The following is a 17,932-nucleotide window of genomic DNA, read 5'->3' on the forward strand; positions in this document are numbered from 1 at the left end:
TGTGTGTGTGTGTATTTGTGAATAATGGATTGAGGAAGGTGATGATATAGGTTTTAATTGAAGAATACAGCTATCTTAACCTGGCTTGTAACTTTACCACTTTCCAAAAGACAACATTTGTACACCATTATGTAAACCAATGTCTCTCTTTCACATGCAGAGGTATGTTTAGGAAAGGCCCCAGTTGGATTGTAATGTAAATAGTGGTAGAGTGTTTTTATATTTGAGAGAAGAACTGGAGGTAACATGCCAGTATTATATGCAACTTATGTGCAGCTCCATTTGAACATGTGAAACCCATCTTTCAACACTCTCGACTCTTTTCTGTAACCATTAGGCTTTTACAAAAATAACCATAGAACATTATCTGTTACATAATGGAATCTGTCATTTATGTACRTTTTGAAATGGTAATTTGTTTTATTCAAATTGTAAAATGAACTCAAGCTAAGTATGAGTGACATTGAACCTGGGCCAAAATACATGTATGTGCATTRGTACAGCATGCAAGAATTTTATTTTTTCAAGCTTTGAGATTATGCCATTGTAATAATAATAATGAATTTATGTTAATAATAAACACAGAGCATTATTCGCTGCAGATAATGGAAGAGAACCAGAGAGAAAAACAACATAGCCATCTGATTTGGTTGTTTGACAGCTCCTGTGCTTCTCAAAGCCAAGGAGCTGGAAGAAGTACATCTTCTTCCAAATCAGAGAGGACATTATGTATGTGTTGTTGTGATTTAGCTAATGTTATATCTACAGCCATGATGCCATCCTGTAAAGAGACAACAGTAGGGTGTTCTATCCATGTAAAATACACTAGTTGAGATATATAACGTGATGTCATACATCATTATGTGTATGTTTAATGTTTAATCTTGCAGTATCTTCTACTAGCTGTCCTCACTGCCTCTCTGTCTGTCTTTATGGTTGACTGTGCAACTTGGACTCAGGGGTATATGTAACATAGTAAATGCTATTACAAAACACTTGATTAGTATGATATGTTACGTTTCGTATGGTATGTGGTAATTTGTGGATGTCCATTATCCAATTCATATGACATGTTAAGAATTACAATTCGTATTCGTACGATATGTTACGAATATGCAGTTTGTACGTATTACGAATTCCAATTTGTTGTAGCTAATGTTAGCTAGGTGGCTAACATTAACTAGGTGGCTAACATTAGCTAGGCAAGGGGTTAGGAGTTAGGTTAAAGGGTTAAGGTTAGCTAACATGCTAATTATTTGCAACGCCCGACCATCCACCCTGACCAACCGCCCTACTTTCATACGCAACCTTCTGTCATATGTAACCATACCAAACTTATTAACATATCATACTAATTTGGGTATCCCGGATTTACATCTACTATGTTATGTCTACTCTGAGACCAGGCTCAACTTAGACGTTCTCTGCCATCACCTTAAAACTGTTGCACTTTTTTCTATTGTCCTTGTATTTGATGTGAGAGGAAGGGCTTGGTTTGGCTCTTGAAGTATAATCCATGGTACAGTAAATATAGTTAGTTAGCCCTAATACTCKGAAGTTATCCTCATGTTTCAATATGCATTATGTACAGTCAGATGATTTATATTTCAATAAATGATTTAATAGTGTCTCTTGTCTGGAAATCTGTTTTCCTTTCWTTCTTTCCTTTAGTATCTGTTTGTCACACACACACAGTTCATTCTCCATGGTAAAAACTGTGGTTAAACTAAACATTTTAATAAAGAGATTGGTATTATGGTTTGGTAGGTGAGAGAAGGGGTCAGGGGTTATTTTCCCTGGAAGACATCACTTCTGATTTTCAAAGGCTTTGACCAGGGTTAGTGCTATCCGGGATCCTTGGGACGTCCCTACCCTTTACAGTATGTGTACGCCCACGACCACAAGCAAGTGGCTCGCTTGTTGGTGTGCTCGCAGCATATAGCAGCAAGTTCAGTTGTGCATCAAGAATTCAGCATAGCAAGTGTGTATGTAGGTCTGGTTATTAAATGGGTAAATAGTTTAACCCATTCTCCATTTCATGAATTTATTCACAGGCAAATAGGTAAATGCTCTAAACCACTCTGGTGACAAACAAATATTGTTGCCCTGTCTACAATCATCCAGATGCCTGGGAAAACCTGTTCAACTAAGTAAAAACATTTTGAAAATGTAAAAAAAACTATGTATTATTAGCTAGCTAGCTAGTGCAGGCTAACTCAAATGAGCTGCTAAGGTAGCTACAGTTGAAGTCGGAAGTTTACATACACCTTAGCCAAATACATTTAAACTCAGTTTTTCACAATTCCTGACATTTAATCCAATTAAAATTCCCTGTTTTRGGTCAGTTAGGATCACCACTTTATTTTAAGAATGTGAAATGTCAGAAAAATAGCAAAGAAAATGATTTATTTCAGCTTTTATTTCTTGCATCACATTCCCAGTGGGTCAGAAGTTTACGTACACTCAATTAGTATTTGGTAGCATTGCCTTTAAATTGTTTAACTTGGGTCAAACGTTACAGTTAGCCTTCCACAAGCTTCCCACAATAAATTGGGTGAATTATGGCTAATTCCTCATGACAGAGCAGGTGTAACTGAGTCAGGTTTGTAGGCCTCCTTGCTCGCACATGCTTTTTCAGTTCTGCCCACAAATGTTCTATGGGACTGAGGTCAGGGCTTTGCGATGGCTACTCCAATACCTTGACTTTGTTGTCCTTAAGCCATTTTGCCACAACTTTGGAAGTATGCTTGGGGTCATTGTCAGTTTGGAATACCCGTTTGCGACCAAGCTTTAACTTCCTGACTGATGCCTTGAGATGTTGCTTCAATATATCCACATAATTTTCCTACCTCATGATACCATCTATTTTGTGAAGTGCACCAGACCCTCCTGCAGCAAAGCACCCCCACAACATGATGCTGCCACCCCCATGCTTCATGGTTGGGATGGTGTTCTTCGGCTTGCAAGCCTCACCCTTTTTCCTCCAAACATAACAATGGTCATTATGGCAAAACAGTTCTATTTTTGTTTCATCAGACCAGAGGACATTTCTCCAAAAAGGTTGATCTTTGTTCCCATGTGCAGTTGCAAACCGTAGTCGGGCTTTTTTTATGACGGTTTTGGAGCAGTGTCTTCTTCCTTGCTGAACGGCCTTTCAGGTTATGTCGATATAGGACTCGTTTTATTGTGGATATAGATACATTTGTACCTGTTTCCTCCAGTATCTTCACAAGGTCCTTTGCTGTTGTTCTGGGATTGATTTACACTTTTCGCACCAAAGTATGTTCATCTCTAGGAGACAGAACGCGTCTCCTTTCTGAGCAGTATGACGGCTGCGTGGTCCCACGGTGTTTATACTTGCGTACTATTGTTTGTACATATGAACGTGGTACATTCAGGCGTTTGGAAATTGCTCCCAAGAATGAACCAGACTTGTGAAGGTCTACAATTTTTTTCTGAGGTCTTGGCTGATTTCTTTTGATTTTCCCATGATGTCAAGCAAAGAGGCACTGAGTTTGAAGGTAGGCCTTGAAACACATCCACAGGTACACCTCCAATTGACTCAAATGATGTCAATTAGMCTATTAGAAGCTTCTAAAGCCATCACATCATTTTCTGGAATTTTCCAAGCTGTTTAAAGGCACTGTCAACTGTGTATATAAAGTGTATGTAAACTTCTGACCGACTGGAATTGTGATGGAGTGAGTTATAAGTTAAATAATCTGTCTGTAAACAGTTGTTGGAAAAATGAGTTGTGTCATTCACAAAGTAGCTGTCCTAACCGACTTGCCAAAACTATAGTTTGTTAACAAGAAATGTGTGGAGTGGTTGAAAAACGAGTTTTAATGACTCCATCCTAAGTGTATGTAAACTTCCGACTTCAACTGTAGCTTGCTATCTAGCCAAGTTTACATACTGTATAGCTAGCTAGCTAAGTGAATTAAATATGACCAGCTACCTAACTAAATATTAACTAGCTAAACACAAACTCAAAATGCATGTGTAGGTAGTTAGCTAACAATCATGGAAAAGGGTGAAAGGATAGCAGCTCCAGCTGTTAAAGAAGGGAGAGAGAAGGCTATTCTGATATGGCAGGTACTTTTGTGTAGTTCAAAATCTAATTAAATCAAAATAAATGATATATGTCGCATGACCGGATACTACAGGTGTAGACCTTTACAGTGAAATGCTTACTTACAAGCCCTTAATTAACAATGCAGTTTAAGAAAAAAGGTGTTAAAGTATTTACTAAATAACTGAAGTAAAAAATAAATAAAATAAAAAATAAGAAAAATWGAAAAATAACAAATAATTCAGGAGCAACAATAAAATAACAATAGCTAGGCTATATACAGGGGGTAACGGTACAGAGTTAATGTGCGGGGGCACCGGTTAGTCGAGGTAATTGAGGTAATATGTACATGTAGGTCGAGGTAAAGTGACTATGCATAGATAATAATGAGAGAGTAGCAGGAGAGTAAAAATGGGGGGTGGGGTGGGGATAATGCAAATAGTCTGGGAAACCATTTGATTAGCTGTTCAGGAGTCTTATGGCTTGGGGGTAGAAGCTGTTAAGAAGCATTTTGGATCTAGACTTGGCGCTCCGGTACCACTTGCCGTGCTGTAGCAGGGAGAAAACTCAATGACAATTTTTGGGGCCTTCCTCTGACACCGCCTGGTGTAGAGGTCCTAGATGGCAGTAAAATTGGCCCCAGTGATGTACTGGGCCTTATGCACTACGCTCTGTAGTGCCTTGCGGTCGGAGGCCGAGCAGTTGCCATACCAGGCAGTGATGCAACCAGTCAGGATGCTCTCGATGGTGCAGCTGTATAATTTTTTGAGGATCTGAGGACCCATGCCAAATCTTTTCAGTCTGGTGAGGGTGACTAGGCATTGTCATGCCCTCTTCATGACTGTCTTGGTGTGTTTGGACATGATAGTTTGGTGGTGATGTGGACACCAAGGAACTTGAAGCTCTCAACCTGCTCCACAATAGCCTCGTTGATGAGAACGGAGGCATGCACAGTCCTCCTTTTTCTGTAGTCCACAATCATCTCCTTTGTTTTGATCACGTTGAGGGAGAGGTTGATGTCCTGGCACCCCACTGCCAGGTCTCTGACCTCCTCCTTGTAGGATGTCTCATCGTTGTCTGTGATCAGGCCTACCACTGGTGTGTCGTCGGCAAAATTAATGATGGTGTTGGAATCGTGCTTGGCCATGTAGTAATGGGTAAACAGGGAGTACAGGAGGGGACTGAGCATGCACCCCTGAGGGGCCCCTGTGTTAAGGATCAGCGTGGCAGATGTGTTGTTACCAATCCTTACCACCTGGCGGCAGCCCGTCAGGAAGTCCAGGATCCAGTTACAGAGGGAGGTGTCTAGTCCCAGGGTCCTTAGCTTAGGGATGAGCTTTGAGGGCGCTATGGTGTTGAACGCTGAGATGGAGTCAATGAATAGCATTCTCACAAAGGTGTTCCTTTTGTCCAGGTGGGAAAGGGCAGTGTGGAGTGCAATAGAGATTGCATCATCTGTGGATCTGTTGAGGCGGTATGCAAGTTGGAGTGGGTCTAGGGTTTCTGGGATATTGGTGTTAATGTGAGCCATGACCAGCCTTTCAAGCACTTCAAGGCTACAGATGTGAGTGCTAGGGGTCGGTAGTCATTTAGGCAGGTTAACTTAGTGTTCTTGGGCACATGGACTATGGTGGTCTGCTTGAAATGTCATTGTAGACATTTGCCAGTTGGTCAGCGCATGCTCGGAGTACACGTCCTGGTAATCCGTCTGGCCCTGTGGCCTTGTGAATGTTGACCTGTTTAAAGGTCTTACTCTCATCGGGCTACGTAGAGCGTGATCACACAGTCGTCCAGTACAGCTGATGCTGTCAAGCATGCTATAGTGTTGCTTGCCTCTAAGCAAGCATAGAAGTTATTTAGCTCGTCTGATAGGCTTTTGTCACTGGGCAGCTCGCGGTTTGTTTGCAAGCCCTGCCACATCCGACCAGCGTCGGAGCCGGTGTATTATGACTCAATCTTAGTCCTGTATTGATGCTTTGCCTGTTTGAGGGTTCGTTGGAGGACATAGTGGGTTTTCTTATAAACGTCCGGGTTAGAGTCCYGCTCTTTGAAAGCTTTAGCTCAGTGCGGATGTTGCCTGTAATCCATGGCTTCTGGTTGGTGCATATATGTACGGTCACTGTGGGGACGACGTCATTGATGCACTTATTGATGAAGCCAGTGACTGATGTGGTGTACACCTCAATGCCATCGGAAGAATCCCGGAACATATTTCAGTCTGTGCTAGCAAAACAGTCCTGTAGCTTAACATCTGCATCATCAGACCACTTTCTTATTTAGCGAATCACTGGTACTTTCTGCTTTAGTTTTTGCTTGTAAGCAGAAATCAGGAGAATAGAGTTATGGTCAGATTTGCCAAAGGGAGGGTCGAGCGAGAGCTTTGTACGCGTCTCTGTGTGTGGAGTAAAGGTGGTCTAGAGTTGTTTTCTTCTGGTTGCACATTTAACATGCTGGTAGAAATGAGGTAAAACAGATTTAAGTTGCCCTGCAATAAAGTCTGCGGCCACCAGGAGCGCCGCCTCTGGATGGGCATTTTCTTGTTTGCTTATGGCCTTATATAGCTCGTTGAGTGCTGTCTAGTGCCAGCATCGATTTGTTGTGGTGAATAGAAAGCTACGAAAAATATAGATGAAAACTCTCTTGGTAAATAGTGTGGTCTTCAGCTTATCATGAGATACTCTACCTCAGGCGAGCAAAACCTTGAGACTTCCTTAATATATGATTTCATTCACCAGCTGTTATTTACAAATAGACACAGACTGCCACTACTTGTCTTACCGGAGGCAGCTGTTCTATCTTGCCAATGGACTGAAAACCCTGCCAGCTGTATGTTAGCCATGTCGTCATTCAGCCACGACTCGGTGAAACATAAGACATTACAGTTTTTAATGTCCCGCTGGTAGGATAGTCTTGATTAGAGCTCATCCATTTTGTTATCCATTGATTGCAAGTTGGCTACTAGGACTGATGCTAGAGGGGGATTACTCGCCGTCGGATCCTTACAAAGCACCACGACCTACATCCCCGATATCTCCGTCTTTTTTTCATGCGATTTGGGCATTGTCGGGTGTCTGAAGTAAATATTTTGCGTCTCACTCGTTAAAGAAAAAAAATCTTTGTCCAGTGTGAGGTGAGTAATCGCTGTCCTGATATCTAGAAGCTCTTTTCGGTCATAATAGACGGTGGCAGAAACATTATGTACAAAMTAAGTTACAAATAACGAGAAAAAMCCCACATAATAGCACAATTGGTTAGGAGCCCGTAAAACGGCAGCCATTTCCTCTGGCGCCATGTATAGTGTATATAGTGTTCCAGTCCCTAGAAAGAAAAACTGAGGACAGAGATAATAGCAACATAATATTCAGTGCTGTTTAATTATAATTAAGCCTGTATCTTGTGATATTTTCTGTCCTCAAATACAGAGAGATGTGACAGATGAAGAGGTCCCAAGGAAGAGCAGTGGCTTTAAGTCCTGGTCATGGGGACTCAAAAGGGTGTACATTTTATTTTTTGCCTTAGCACTACACAGCTGATTCAAGTGATCAGATACACATCATCAAGCTTCAGGTGGTATTCATGTATTCGTTTGTGATGCTATCCTTGCTAATGTCACAACCTACACATTCACATATGCATCTATCTATACAATGTTATCATTATTTGTTAAAAGAGATATTATGCTTTAATAATCCACAATGGTCTGGTAATGTAAACGTCTAATAATAACATTGTCTTCCATATTCCTACAGATACCTTGCAACTCGAGATTCCTTCAAAATGATTGCCTATAGTTACGTGTAGGGCACTGCACGGTTGCATGACCAGGGCCATCTGGGGAAATTCAGGCATCCACCTTCAAAGAATAGACAAGAGGACCAACCATGGAGAATAGTAAGACACTCCATTATTTCTACTTATTTAACTACGCTATATTGTTTGTTCCTGTGTGTCTGTGCATGTTTTTCAGTATAATGTTTTTCAGCCTCTCAGTGTGGACACCAGGTGAGGACACAAACACACAGATTCCTGTCAAACACTGTCCCTTTGACTACCTTATTTTCTCTCTCCTTCACTCTCTCCTTCACCTCCCTCTACCCCCTTCTCCCTAAATCCTCTAGGTTATATCAGCTGTTGGTGAACACCTCCCACTTCCTGTATACTGCCTGACACAGGGCACAGCATTATCAGCAGTGAGGTCACTTGGGTTGGGTCAACAGGAAGTATTATTAAAGATATGCTTTACATTGAAATAGAGATAGTTGTCCCAGAGTTAATGATCCAATGTCAGTTATGCATTTCACCTCCTGACGATTGATGACTGACAGCGTTAGAATTAAAAAAAACACAAGGCTTAATCATGCTATCTCTCTCTCCATCTGTCTCTTGTCTGCAGGTACGCTCTAAGATAACTATTGGACCAACTGGAGGCCCAAGGCTGTTGAAGCACTTTTGGTAGCGATTACAGCCTCAAGTCTTCTTGGGTATGATGCTACAAACTTGGCACACCTATATTTGGGGAGTTTCTCCCAATATTCTCTGTAGATCCTCTCAAGCTTTGTCAGGTTGGAAAGGGAGCGTCTCTGCACAGCTATTTTCAGGTCTCTCCAGAGATGTTCGATCTGGTTCAAGTCCGGGTTCTGGCTGGGCMACTCAAGGACATTTAGAGACTTGTCCCGAAGCCACTTTGGAGCAGGTTTTCATCAAGGAACTCTCTGTACTTTGCTCCATTTGTCTTTCCCTAGATCCTGACTAGTCTCTCTGCCGCTGAAAAACATTCCCACAGCATGATGCTGCAACCACCATGCTTCACCGTATAGACGGTGCCAGGTGTCCACCAGATGTGACACTTGGCATTCAGGCCAAATTGTTCAATCTTGGTTTCATCAGACCAGAGAATATTGTTTCTCATGGTCCGAGAGTCCTTTAGGTGCCTTTTGGCAAACTCCAAGTGGGAATTGTCATGTGCCTTTTACTGAGGAGCAGCTTCCATTTGACCACTCTACCATAAAGGCCTGATTGGTGGAGTGCTGCATAGATGGTTGTCCTTCTGGAAGGTTCTCCCATCTCCACAGATAAACTCGGGAGCTCTGTCAGAGTGACCATCAGGCTCTTGGTCACCTCCCTGACCAAGGCTCTTCTCCCCTGATTGCTCAGTTTGGCTGGGCGCCCAGCTCTAGGAAGAGTCTTGGTGGTTCCATAATCAGACATTTGCATAGTGCCAACTGTAAACTTTGGTGGAAGAGGATTAATGGTCTGGGGCTGTTTATCATGTTTCGCGCTAGGCCCTTTAGTTCCACTGAAGGGAAATCTTAATGCTAAAGCATACAATGACGTTCTAGACGATTCTGTACTTCCAACTATATGGCATTAGTTTGGGGAAGGCCCTTTCTTGTTTCAGCATGACAATGCCCCCGTGCACAAAGTGAGGTTCATAAAGAAATGGTTTGTCAAGATCGGTGTGGAAGAACTTAACTGGCCTGCACAGAGCCCTGACCTCAACCCCATCGAACACCTTCAGGATGAATTGGAACGCCGACTGCGAGCCAGGCCTACTCGCCCAACATCAAAGCCCAACCTCACTAATTCTAGTCCCTGCAGCAAAGCCTTCCCAGAAGAGTGGAGGCTGTTGTAACAGCAAAGGGGGGACCAACACCAYATTAATGCCCATGATTTCGTAATGAGATGTTCGATGAGCAGGTGTCCACATACTCTTACATGTAGTGTAAGATCTTACCACTCGAGGAGATTGGATCATTAGATCATGGACATTGGATGGAACCATTTTCCTGCAGCGGTAATTAGGCCTACAGCTCCCTGTATGGAATTCTTGCTATGTTTTAATCTTTGCTGCTAATAAGCGTTTACACGCATTTATGAACATTTGCAATCCCACCTGTGCTAGGATGGCTATCAGAAACTTTTGACTAGGTTAGCCACGTTGAGGTATATGGTTAGCGACTACAAAAGTAAGAACTGTATGCTTTCCAATAGAGAATGATAGAGGTCTCTAGTGGCCTAAAGTCTGTTTTAGCATGGGCAACACYATTTTAAAGTAGTAAAAGTAGTCGCCTGGGTGGGGATTCCTAWGGGTTGAAGCCTCAGTGGCGCTGCCCATGCTGTCACAGATGCTATAATGGCACAGATATAAAGATGAGTCCTCTATCTATCTCTATGATGCTCTCCATACCTGTGCATCCTACTTCCTGGTCACCTCACCTGTCTGGAGACGAAAGAAACGCACACCTGTTTAGGCGAGGGGCTGGCTAGCAGAGTAGAACACTTGAAAAAGAAGAAGGAGAGCCGCACATTCTAGGAGATCAGATGTAATAATTGAATAACCTAATAACCAACGTTTCGACAGACAAGCTGTCGACAGACAAGCTGTCATCAGGGTATAATGACAAACACTGCAGGTCACTAATTTATATAGTTTCAAAGGACACACTGTGATCATGGCCAGCTGTGGTTTGATACCATTGGTTAATTTACAGATATAAATAGAACATATAAAAAAAACTGAATGGATAGCATTCATAGGCCTACAAACATTTACAATGAATAGCAAAATCACAATAATCACCAGAATGGCTTCAGATCAAAGTCTATGTTTAGACCGAAGGCAGCAAGGGTCTTTAAATTAAAGATCCAGGCAGCCTCTCATTTTAACAATACATTGTCAAGGTCACCCCCTCGATGCCGATATAACAAAGGGACAAAATAGAGTGGTTCGCTTCCACCTCACCTGTCTGCCTTGTACAAGTGACCAGTGACTCATGACCCAACAGTGCCCTATAGTTTACAAATTCAGTGGACTATACAAAAACAAACTACAGACCAGCTTACACAACATGATGACCAACACCTACCAAACCATGCTACATGAACCTTGCCGCAAAACATCAAAATAAAAAATACCCCTATTCACTTTGTACAACCAAGTCTCAAATATTAGAACATAATGCTGGTGTATCTGACATTGGTTATTGATGTAGTGTTGTCACTCCACTCCATATAACCGCCATGACACAATTTCATAAACAGAATACACTGAATACAGTCTCAGATAAGGCCTCTAGGGAGCATGATAGTTTCCCCATACAAGGATAGCATCCAGTAGGTATGTTCATTCAGATGATGTATTTGTCATTATAAATGCACATTTTTCATTTTCATTATTGTTTAGCTGTCAAAATGATATTTTCAACAACGGGCATGAATTGTTTTTTTTAGAATGTGTGAGTAACAAGTAACCTCCACCAGAGGGAGGTATTACATAAGTCATTCTTAGATACAAAAAGCACTTCCAGTTTTATGCTTGAGAAACGGGGATCATTTATATATTTGCTTAGATTTTAAACTAACAATTCAGAAAATGACTTTAAGTCACACATATGTTTGTTGTGTGTTTAATGTGTGTGTGGTATACATTGTTTACCCCAAAAAAGTAATGTTGAAAAAGTATTTTTGGTTAACTTTTGAACATCTGAAATATACTTTGCCCAAATGTACTTTACTCCATAATGTTTACATGTTGTGAAGTCTCAGGTGCTAAAGCTTTGGATCAATAGTTGTGAGCATGGCCGGCATTATCTGCGAGGAAAACAGTGCCCCTCTGTCTCCGTATGTGTAGACAGACGATGTATCTGATCTGTCTGGACAAAAATAGTATGGCATGTCATACTATTTCTGTCCAGACAGCATCAGATACATGGGTCATCAGATATATAGTGCTACAGAGGGGCACTATTTTGCTCTGATGCTTTCTCAAATCAAATCAAAGTTTATTTGTCACGTGCGCTGAATACAACAGATTCAGTTATTATATGACCAACAGATTTTTTATTTTGATGTTTTGCGGCAAGGTTCATGTAGCATGGTTTGGTAGGTGTTGGTCATCATGTTGTGTAAGCTGGTCTGTAGTTTGTTTTTGTATAGTCCACTGAATTTGTAAACTATAGGGCACTGTTGGGTCATGAATACAACAGATTACAGTGAAATGCTTACTTACAGGCTCGAACCAATAGTGACCAAAAATGAGGTGGAAACTGAGCTGCACTTCCTAACCTCCTGCCAAATGTATGACCATATTAGAGACACATATTTCCATCAGATTACACAGATCCACAAAGAATTCGAAAACAAACCCAATTTTGATAAACTCCCATATCTACTGGGTGAAATACCCCAGTGTGCCATAACAGCAGCACGATTTGTGATCTGTTGCCACAAGAAAAGGGCAACCAGGGAAGAACAAACACCATTGTAAATTCAACCCATATTTATGTTTATTTATTTTCTCTTTTGTATTTTAACTACTTTCACATCGTTACAACCCTGTATATAGACATAATATGACATTTTAAATGTCTTTATTCTTTTGGAACTTCTGTGAGTGTAATGTTTACTGTTCATTTTTATTGTTTATTTCACTTTTGTTTATTATCTACTTTATTTGCTTTGGCAATCTTAACATATTTTTCCCATGCCAATAAAGCCCTTCAATTGAATTGAATAGTTTCAGAAGAGAGGAAGAGGCGAATTGAGAGGGATCACTCTCACCAAAATATGCAGACCTAAACTTGTCACTTGCCTTCCCGAATTTGGGACAACAACTCCCATTGTTAGGGCGGATACATGAACATCTCGTCATATAAACAGATCTCTGGTTTCAGTGCACATGCGATTTGTAAAGAAATCTTGGCTTGTGCACAGTGCGCTGTTCTGATGCTGGCTTCCCCTAAAGTAAATTGATGTTTTGCCAAAATTAAAGAATTACCCCTGTCTAAATCAAATAAATCTAAATACTTCACCACAGAACATAACTTAGCCACAGAGGAAAATAGTTGTGGATTGTTTAAAATTACAAGTGTGTAGGCCTATGCCTATTTCATTGGGAAGCCCACAATTTGGGCAGCGCGCGTGGCAATAGGCCTAGCTGATTATTGAGTTGTGGCTGTCACTGAAAAGCATCAAAAATATGCATAAAGATAATGTGTCTTGAGTATAACTCCAGAATGCGCTCAGAATTCTTACCAATTTGTTATTTCATTGTGTGAATTGTTTGCCCTTTGATTGTTTATTTTGATTAGTTCCCCATTACATAGTATGTCACCAGTAGGCCTAGTAAATGTACCATTATTCCCCTTTTTTAGTTACATTAATTTATTTTAATGCATGTATTAATTACAGTAATTTACCATTCTCATTCGCGGAGTGGAAACATTGTTTGCAGAGTTAACAACCTGCTACACTTGTTAGAAATAAGTTTTGATTTATTTCATAACTATCATTTATAAGTTTTGTACATGTTTTAAATGTCTTTTGTTTGGAGTGCTCAATGCGAGCAATGAGCATGTCTGGTTTCTCTGTCCTGAAAATACAATTGTTAATTTAACCTTTATTTAACTAGGCAAGTCAGTTAAGAACAAATTCTTACTTACATTGACGGTCTAACAGAAGGCAAAAGGCCTCCTGCGGGGACATGGGCTGGGATTAAAAATATAGAACAAAACACACATCACAACAAGAGAGACACCACAACACTACATAAAGAGAGACCTAAGACAACAACATAGCATGGCAGCAACACATGAAAACACAGCATGGTAGCAACACAACATGACAACAACATGGTAGCAACACAACATGGCAGCAGCACAACATGGCAGCAGCACAAAACATGGTACATAMATTATTGGGCACAGACAACAGCACAAAGAGCAAGAAGGTAGAGACAACAATACATTCCGCGAAGCAGCCACAACTGTCAGTAAGAGTGTCCCTGATTGAGTCTTTGAATGAAGTGATGGAGATAAAACGGTCCAGTTTGAGTGTTTGTTGCAGCTCGTTCCAGTCTCTATATGCAGCAAACTGAAAAGAGGAGCGAACCAGGGATGTGTGTGCTTTGGGAACCTTTAACAGAATGTGACTGGCAGAACGGGTGTTGTTTGTGGAGGATGAGGGCTGCAGTCGGTATCTCAGATAGGGGGGAGTGAGGCCTAAGAGGGTTTTATAAATAAGCAACAACCAGTGGCTCTTGAGACGGGTATAGAGAGATTACCACTTTACAGAGGAGTATAGAGTGCAGTGATGTGTCCTATAAGGAGCATCAGTGCCAAATCTGATGGCCGAATGGTAAAGACCATCTAGCCGCTCGAGAGCACCCTTACCTGCCGATCTATAGATTACTTCTCCGTAATTTAGCATGGTCATCTGAATCAGGGTTAGTTTGGCAGCTGTGGTGACAGAGGAGCGATTACGATAGAGGAAACCATGTCTAGATTTAACCTTAGCCTGCAGCTTTGATATGTGCTGAGAAGGACAGTGTACCATCTAGCCATACTCCCAAGTACTTATATGAGGTGACTACCTCAAGCTCTAAACCCTCTGAGGTAGTAATCACACCGGTGGGGAGAGGGGCATTCTTCTTACCAAACCACAACCTTTGTTTTGGAGGTGTTCAGAACAAGGTTAAGGGCAGAGAAAGCTTGTTGGACACTAAGAAAGCTTTGTTGTAGAGCTTTAACACAAAATCCAGGGAGGGCCAGCTGAGTATAAGACTGTATCATCTGCATATAAATGGATGAGAGAGCTTCCTGCTGCTTGAGCTATGTTATTGATGTAAATTGAGAAGAGCGTGGGGCCTAGGATCAAGCCTTGGGGTACTCCCTTGGTGAAAGGCAGTGCCTGAGACAGCAGATGTTCTGACTTTATACACTGCGCTCTTTGAGTGAGGTAGCCAATACTCCTCAGCCGGCCTACAAGAATGGAATGGTCTACCGTATCAAAAGCTTTGGCCAAGTCAATAAAAATAGCATCACAACATTGCTTTGAATCAATGGCAATGATGACATCATTTAGGAGCATTAAGGTTGAGGTGACACATCCATAACCTGAGCGGAAACCAGTTGATTATTGACACGTTTTTCCAACACTTTTGATAAACAGGGCAAAATAGCAATTGGCCTACAACAGCTAGGATCAGCTTGATCTCCCCCTTGAAATAAAGGACTCACCATGGCTGCCTTCCAAGCAATGAAAACCTCCACAGAGAGGAGAGACAGGTTAAAAGGTCAGAGATAAGCTTGGTGATGATAGGGGCAGCAACCTTAAAGAAGAACTATCGGAACCAGATGTTTTTTTGGGGGTCAAGTTTAAGAAGCTCCTTTAGCACCTCGGACTCAGTGACCACGTGCAGGGAGAAACTTTGTGGCGGGCCATGGGAAAAAGAGGGAGGAGCATCAGGGATAGTCACATTAGAAGGGGTGGAAGATGAGGAAATATTGGACGGGCAAGGAGGCATGGCAGAGTCAAATAGGAATCCTGACTCAATGAAGTGGTGATTAAAGTACTCAGTCATGTGCTCCTTGTCGGTGCACTTATTTCTAATTTGCCTGAACGAGAGCCAGTCAGCCTGAGTATGCGTCTGCCGAGCGATTTGCCAAATGGAATTATTGAGGTGGAGTACCTCTGCCAGATCACGGTCGAACCAGGGGCTGAACCTGTTTTTAATATTCGTTTAATTTATGGGCGAGTATTTGTTAACGATACCACTGAAAATATCAAAAAAGAAGGTCCAAGAGTCTTCGACAGAGGGGATCAAGCTGATTCTATACCAATTTACAGAGGCCAGATCATGAAGGAAGGCTTGCTCATTAAAATTTTTTAGCAAGCGTCTATGACAAGTCAGGACATGTCGTTTCACTGAGTAGCCATTACGAACATAGGCTGTAAAACAGGTCATTACAGAAAACACCAGACTGATACCTATCAGGATTATTTGTAAAGATAACACCAAGGAGTGTTTTCTGGGTGTTTGGAGCCATACCTTGTGGGATTGGTAATAATCTGCAAAATATTTAGGGAGTCCCATTGCTTTAGGATTTGGTCAGGTGGTTTAAGCATGTCCCAGTTTAGGTCACCTAGCAGGACAAATTCAGACTTAGTGTTAGGGACCAGGAGAGAGCTTAGGGCATTTAGGGCACAGGCCGGTGCTGATGGTGGCCGATAACACCCAGCAACAGTCAACAAAGTTATTTGAAAATGTTATGCGTAAAACCAGCAAATCAAATTGTTTGGGGACAGACTTGGTGGAGGCAACCGAGCACTGAAGGTGTTCCTTGCTAAAGATTGCCACTCCACCACCTTTGGAAGATTTGTCTTGCCGAAAAAGGTTATAACCAGAAAGGTTAACATCAGTGTTCAAAACACTCTCCATGCCTCAGTAATGACCAACACATATGGATTGGAGCTGTGAACACACACTTTCAATTGATACATTTTAGGTAATAAGCTTCTGATGTTAACATGCAGAAAACCCAGGCTTTTACAAGAGTAGAAATCAGTGATGCAGATATCAGAGCACAAATCAGAATTAGGGCTAGCAACAGTAGATGGGCCAGGGTGTACACACACATTTCCAGATATAATCAGCAGYAATACAATCAGGGCACGTCAGAGGACAGGGAGAGCTCTGCAGAGTTGATTTACAACATTTGAATGTGCATTAGATGGCAACAAGATCATATTGTACAGCAATTTTATCAGGTAACATGAATACAAAGCCGGTAAAGAGATGGTTAGAATAGGATGGGAGACCAAGAGTCATTGTAACCAGAGTCCCAATTGTGGGAACAAACATAGACTGTCCCACGATTGGGTAAACAAGCAAGTTCATAGTCAACAAAGCACTTAGGAGTCATGAGGCAAATTGCATAAAGCACAAGCGAAAAATATAACAACCTGGGGCTAGCCATTGTAAGTTCAGTCACTCGCCTCAACAGTGCATGTGTACTGGCGGCGAGCGGAAGCTCAGGAGAGAGGGGGAGTGTGGTGGGGGTACCAATACCAGACAGGGGGAGAAAGGGCAGACGGTGAACAGGTCGCAAGGTGGAATCCAAGCAGCAGTGCAGCAGGCAACGGGAGTAGTTGTCACACCCACTTGGGAGAAGCTTTTTTCGGGAGGCATATTCCTGGTAGAAATTCCCTGAGCCGGTAAAGTCCGGAGAGTGAGGTGTCTGTGTTTTTCTCATGGAGTCTGCAAAGTGCTCTGYTCGAGGTGAGACAAGGCCAGGCAACGCAAAACTCACCTCTAGGGCTCAGCGATATGGCCTAAAAATGATATCTTGATTTTCTCAAAATTGTATTTGTCACATGCACCGAATACAACATGTCTAGACTTGACCATGACATTCTTACTTGTGAGTCCTTTCACAACAATGCATATACAGTGGGGAGAACAAGTATTTGATACACTGCCGATTTTGCAGGTTTTCCTACTTACAAAGCATGTAGAGGTCTGTAATGTTTATCATAGGTACACTTCAACTGTGAGAGACGGAATCTAAAACAAAAATCCAGAAAATCACATTGTATGATTTTTAAGTAATTAATTTGCATTTTATTGTCATGACATAAGTATTTGATCACCTACCAACCAGTAAGAATTCCGGCTCTCACAGACCTGTTAGTTTTTTCTTTAAGAAGCCCTCCTGTTCTCCACTCATTACCTGTATTAACTGCACCTGTTTGAACTCGTTACCTGTATAAAAGACACCTGTCCACACACTCAATCAAACAGACTCCAACCTCTCCACAATGGCCAAGACCAGAGAGCTGTGTAAGGACATCAAGGATAAAATGTTAGACCTGCACAAGGCTGGGATGGGCTACAGGACAATAGGCAAGCAGCTTGGTGAGAAGGCAACAACTGTTGGCGCAATTATTAGAAAATAGAAGAAAATAGAAGAAGTTCAAGATGATGGTCAATCACCCTCGGTCTGGGGCTCCATGCAAGATCTCACCTCGTGGGGCATCAATGATCATGAGGAAGGTGAGGGATCAGCCCAGAACTACATGGCG

The sequence above is a fragment of the Salvelinus sp. IW2-2015 genome, linkage group LG16 (assembly GCF_002910315.2).
Source record: "Salvelinus sp. IW2-2015 linkage group LG16, ASM291031v2, whole genome shotgun sequence".
In the NCBI taxonomy this organism is placed as follows: domain Eukaryota; kingdom Metazoa; phylum Chordata; class Actinopteri; order Salmoniformes; family Salmonidae; genus Salvelinus; species Salvelinus sp. IW2-2015.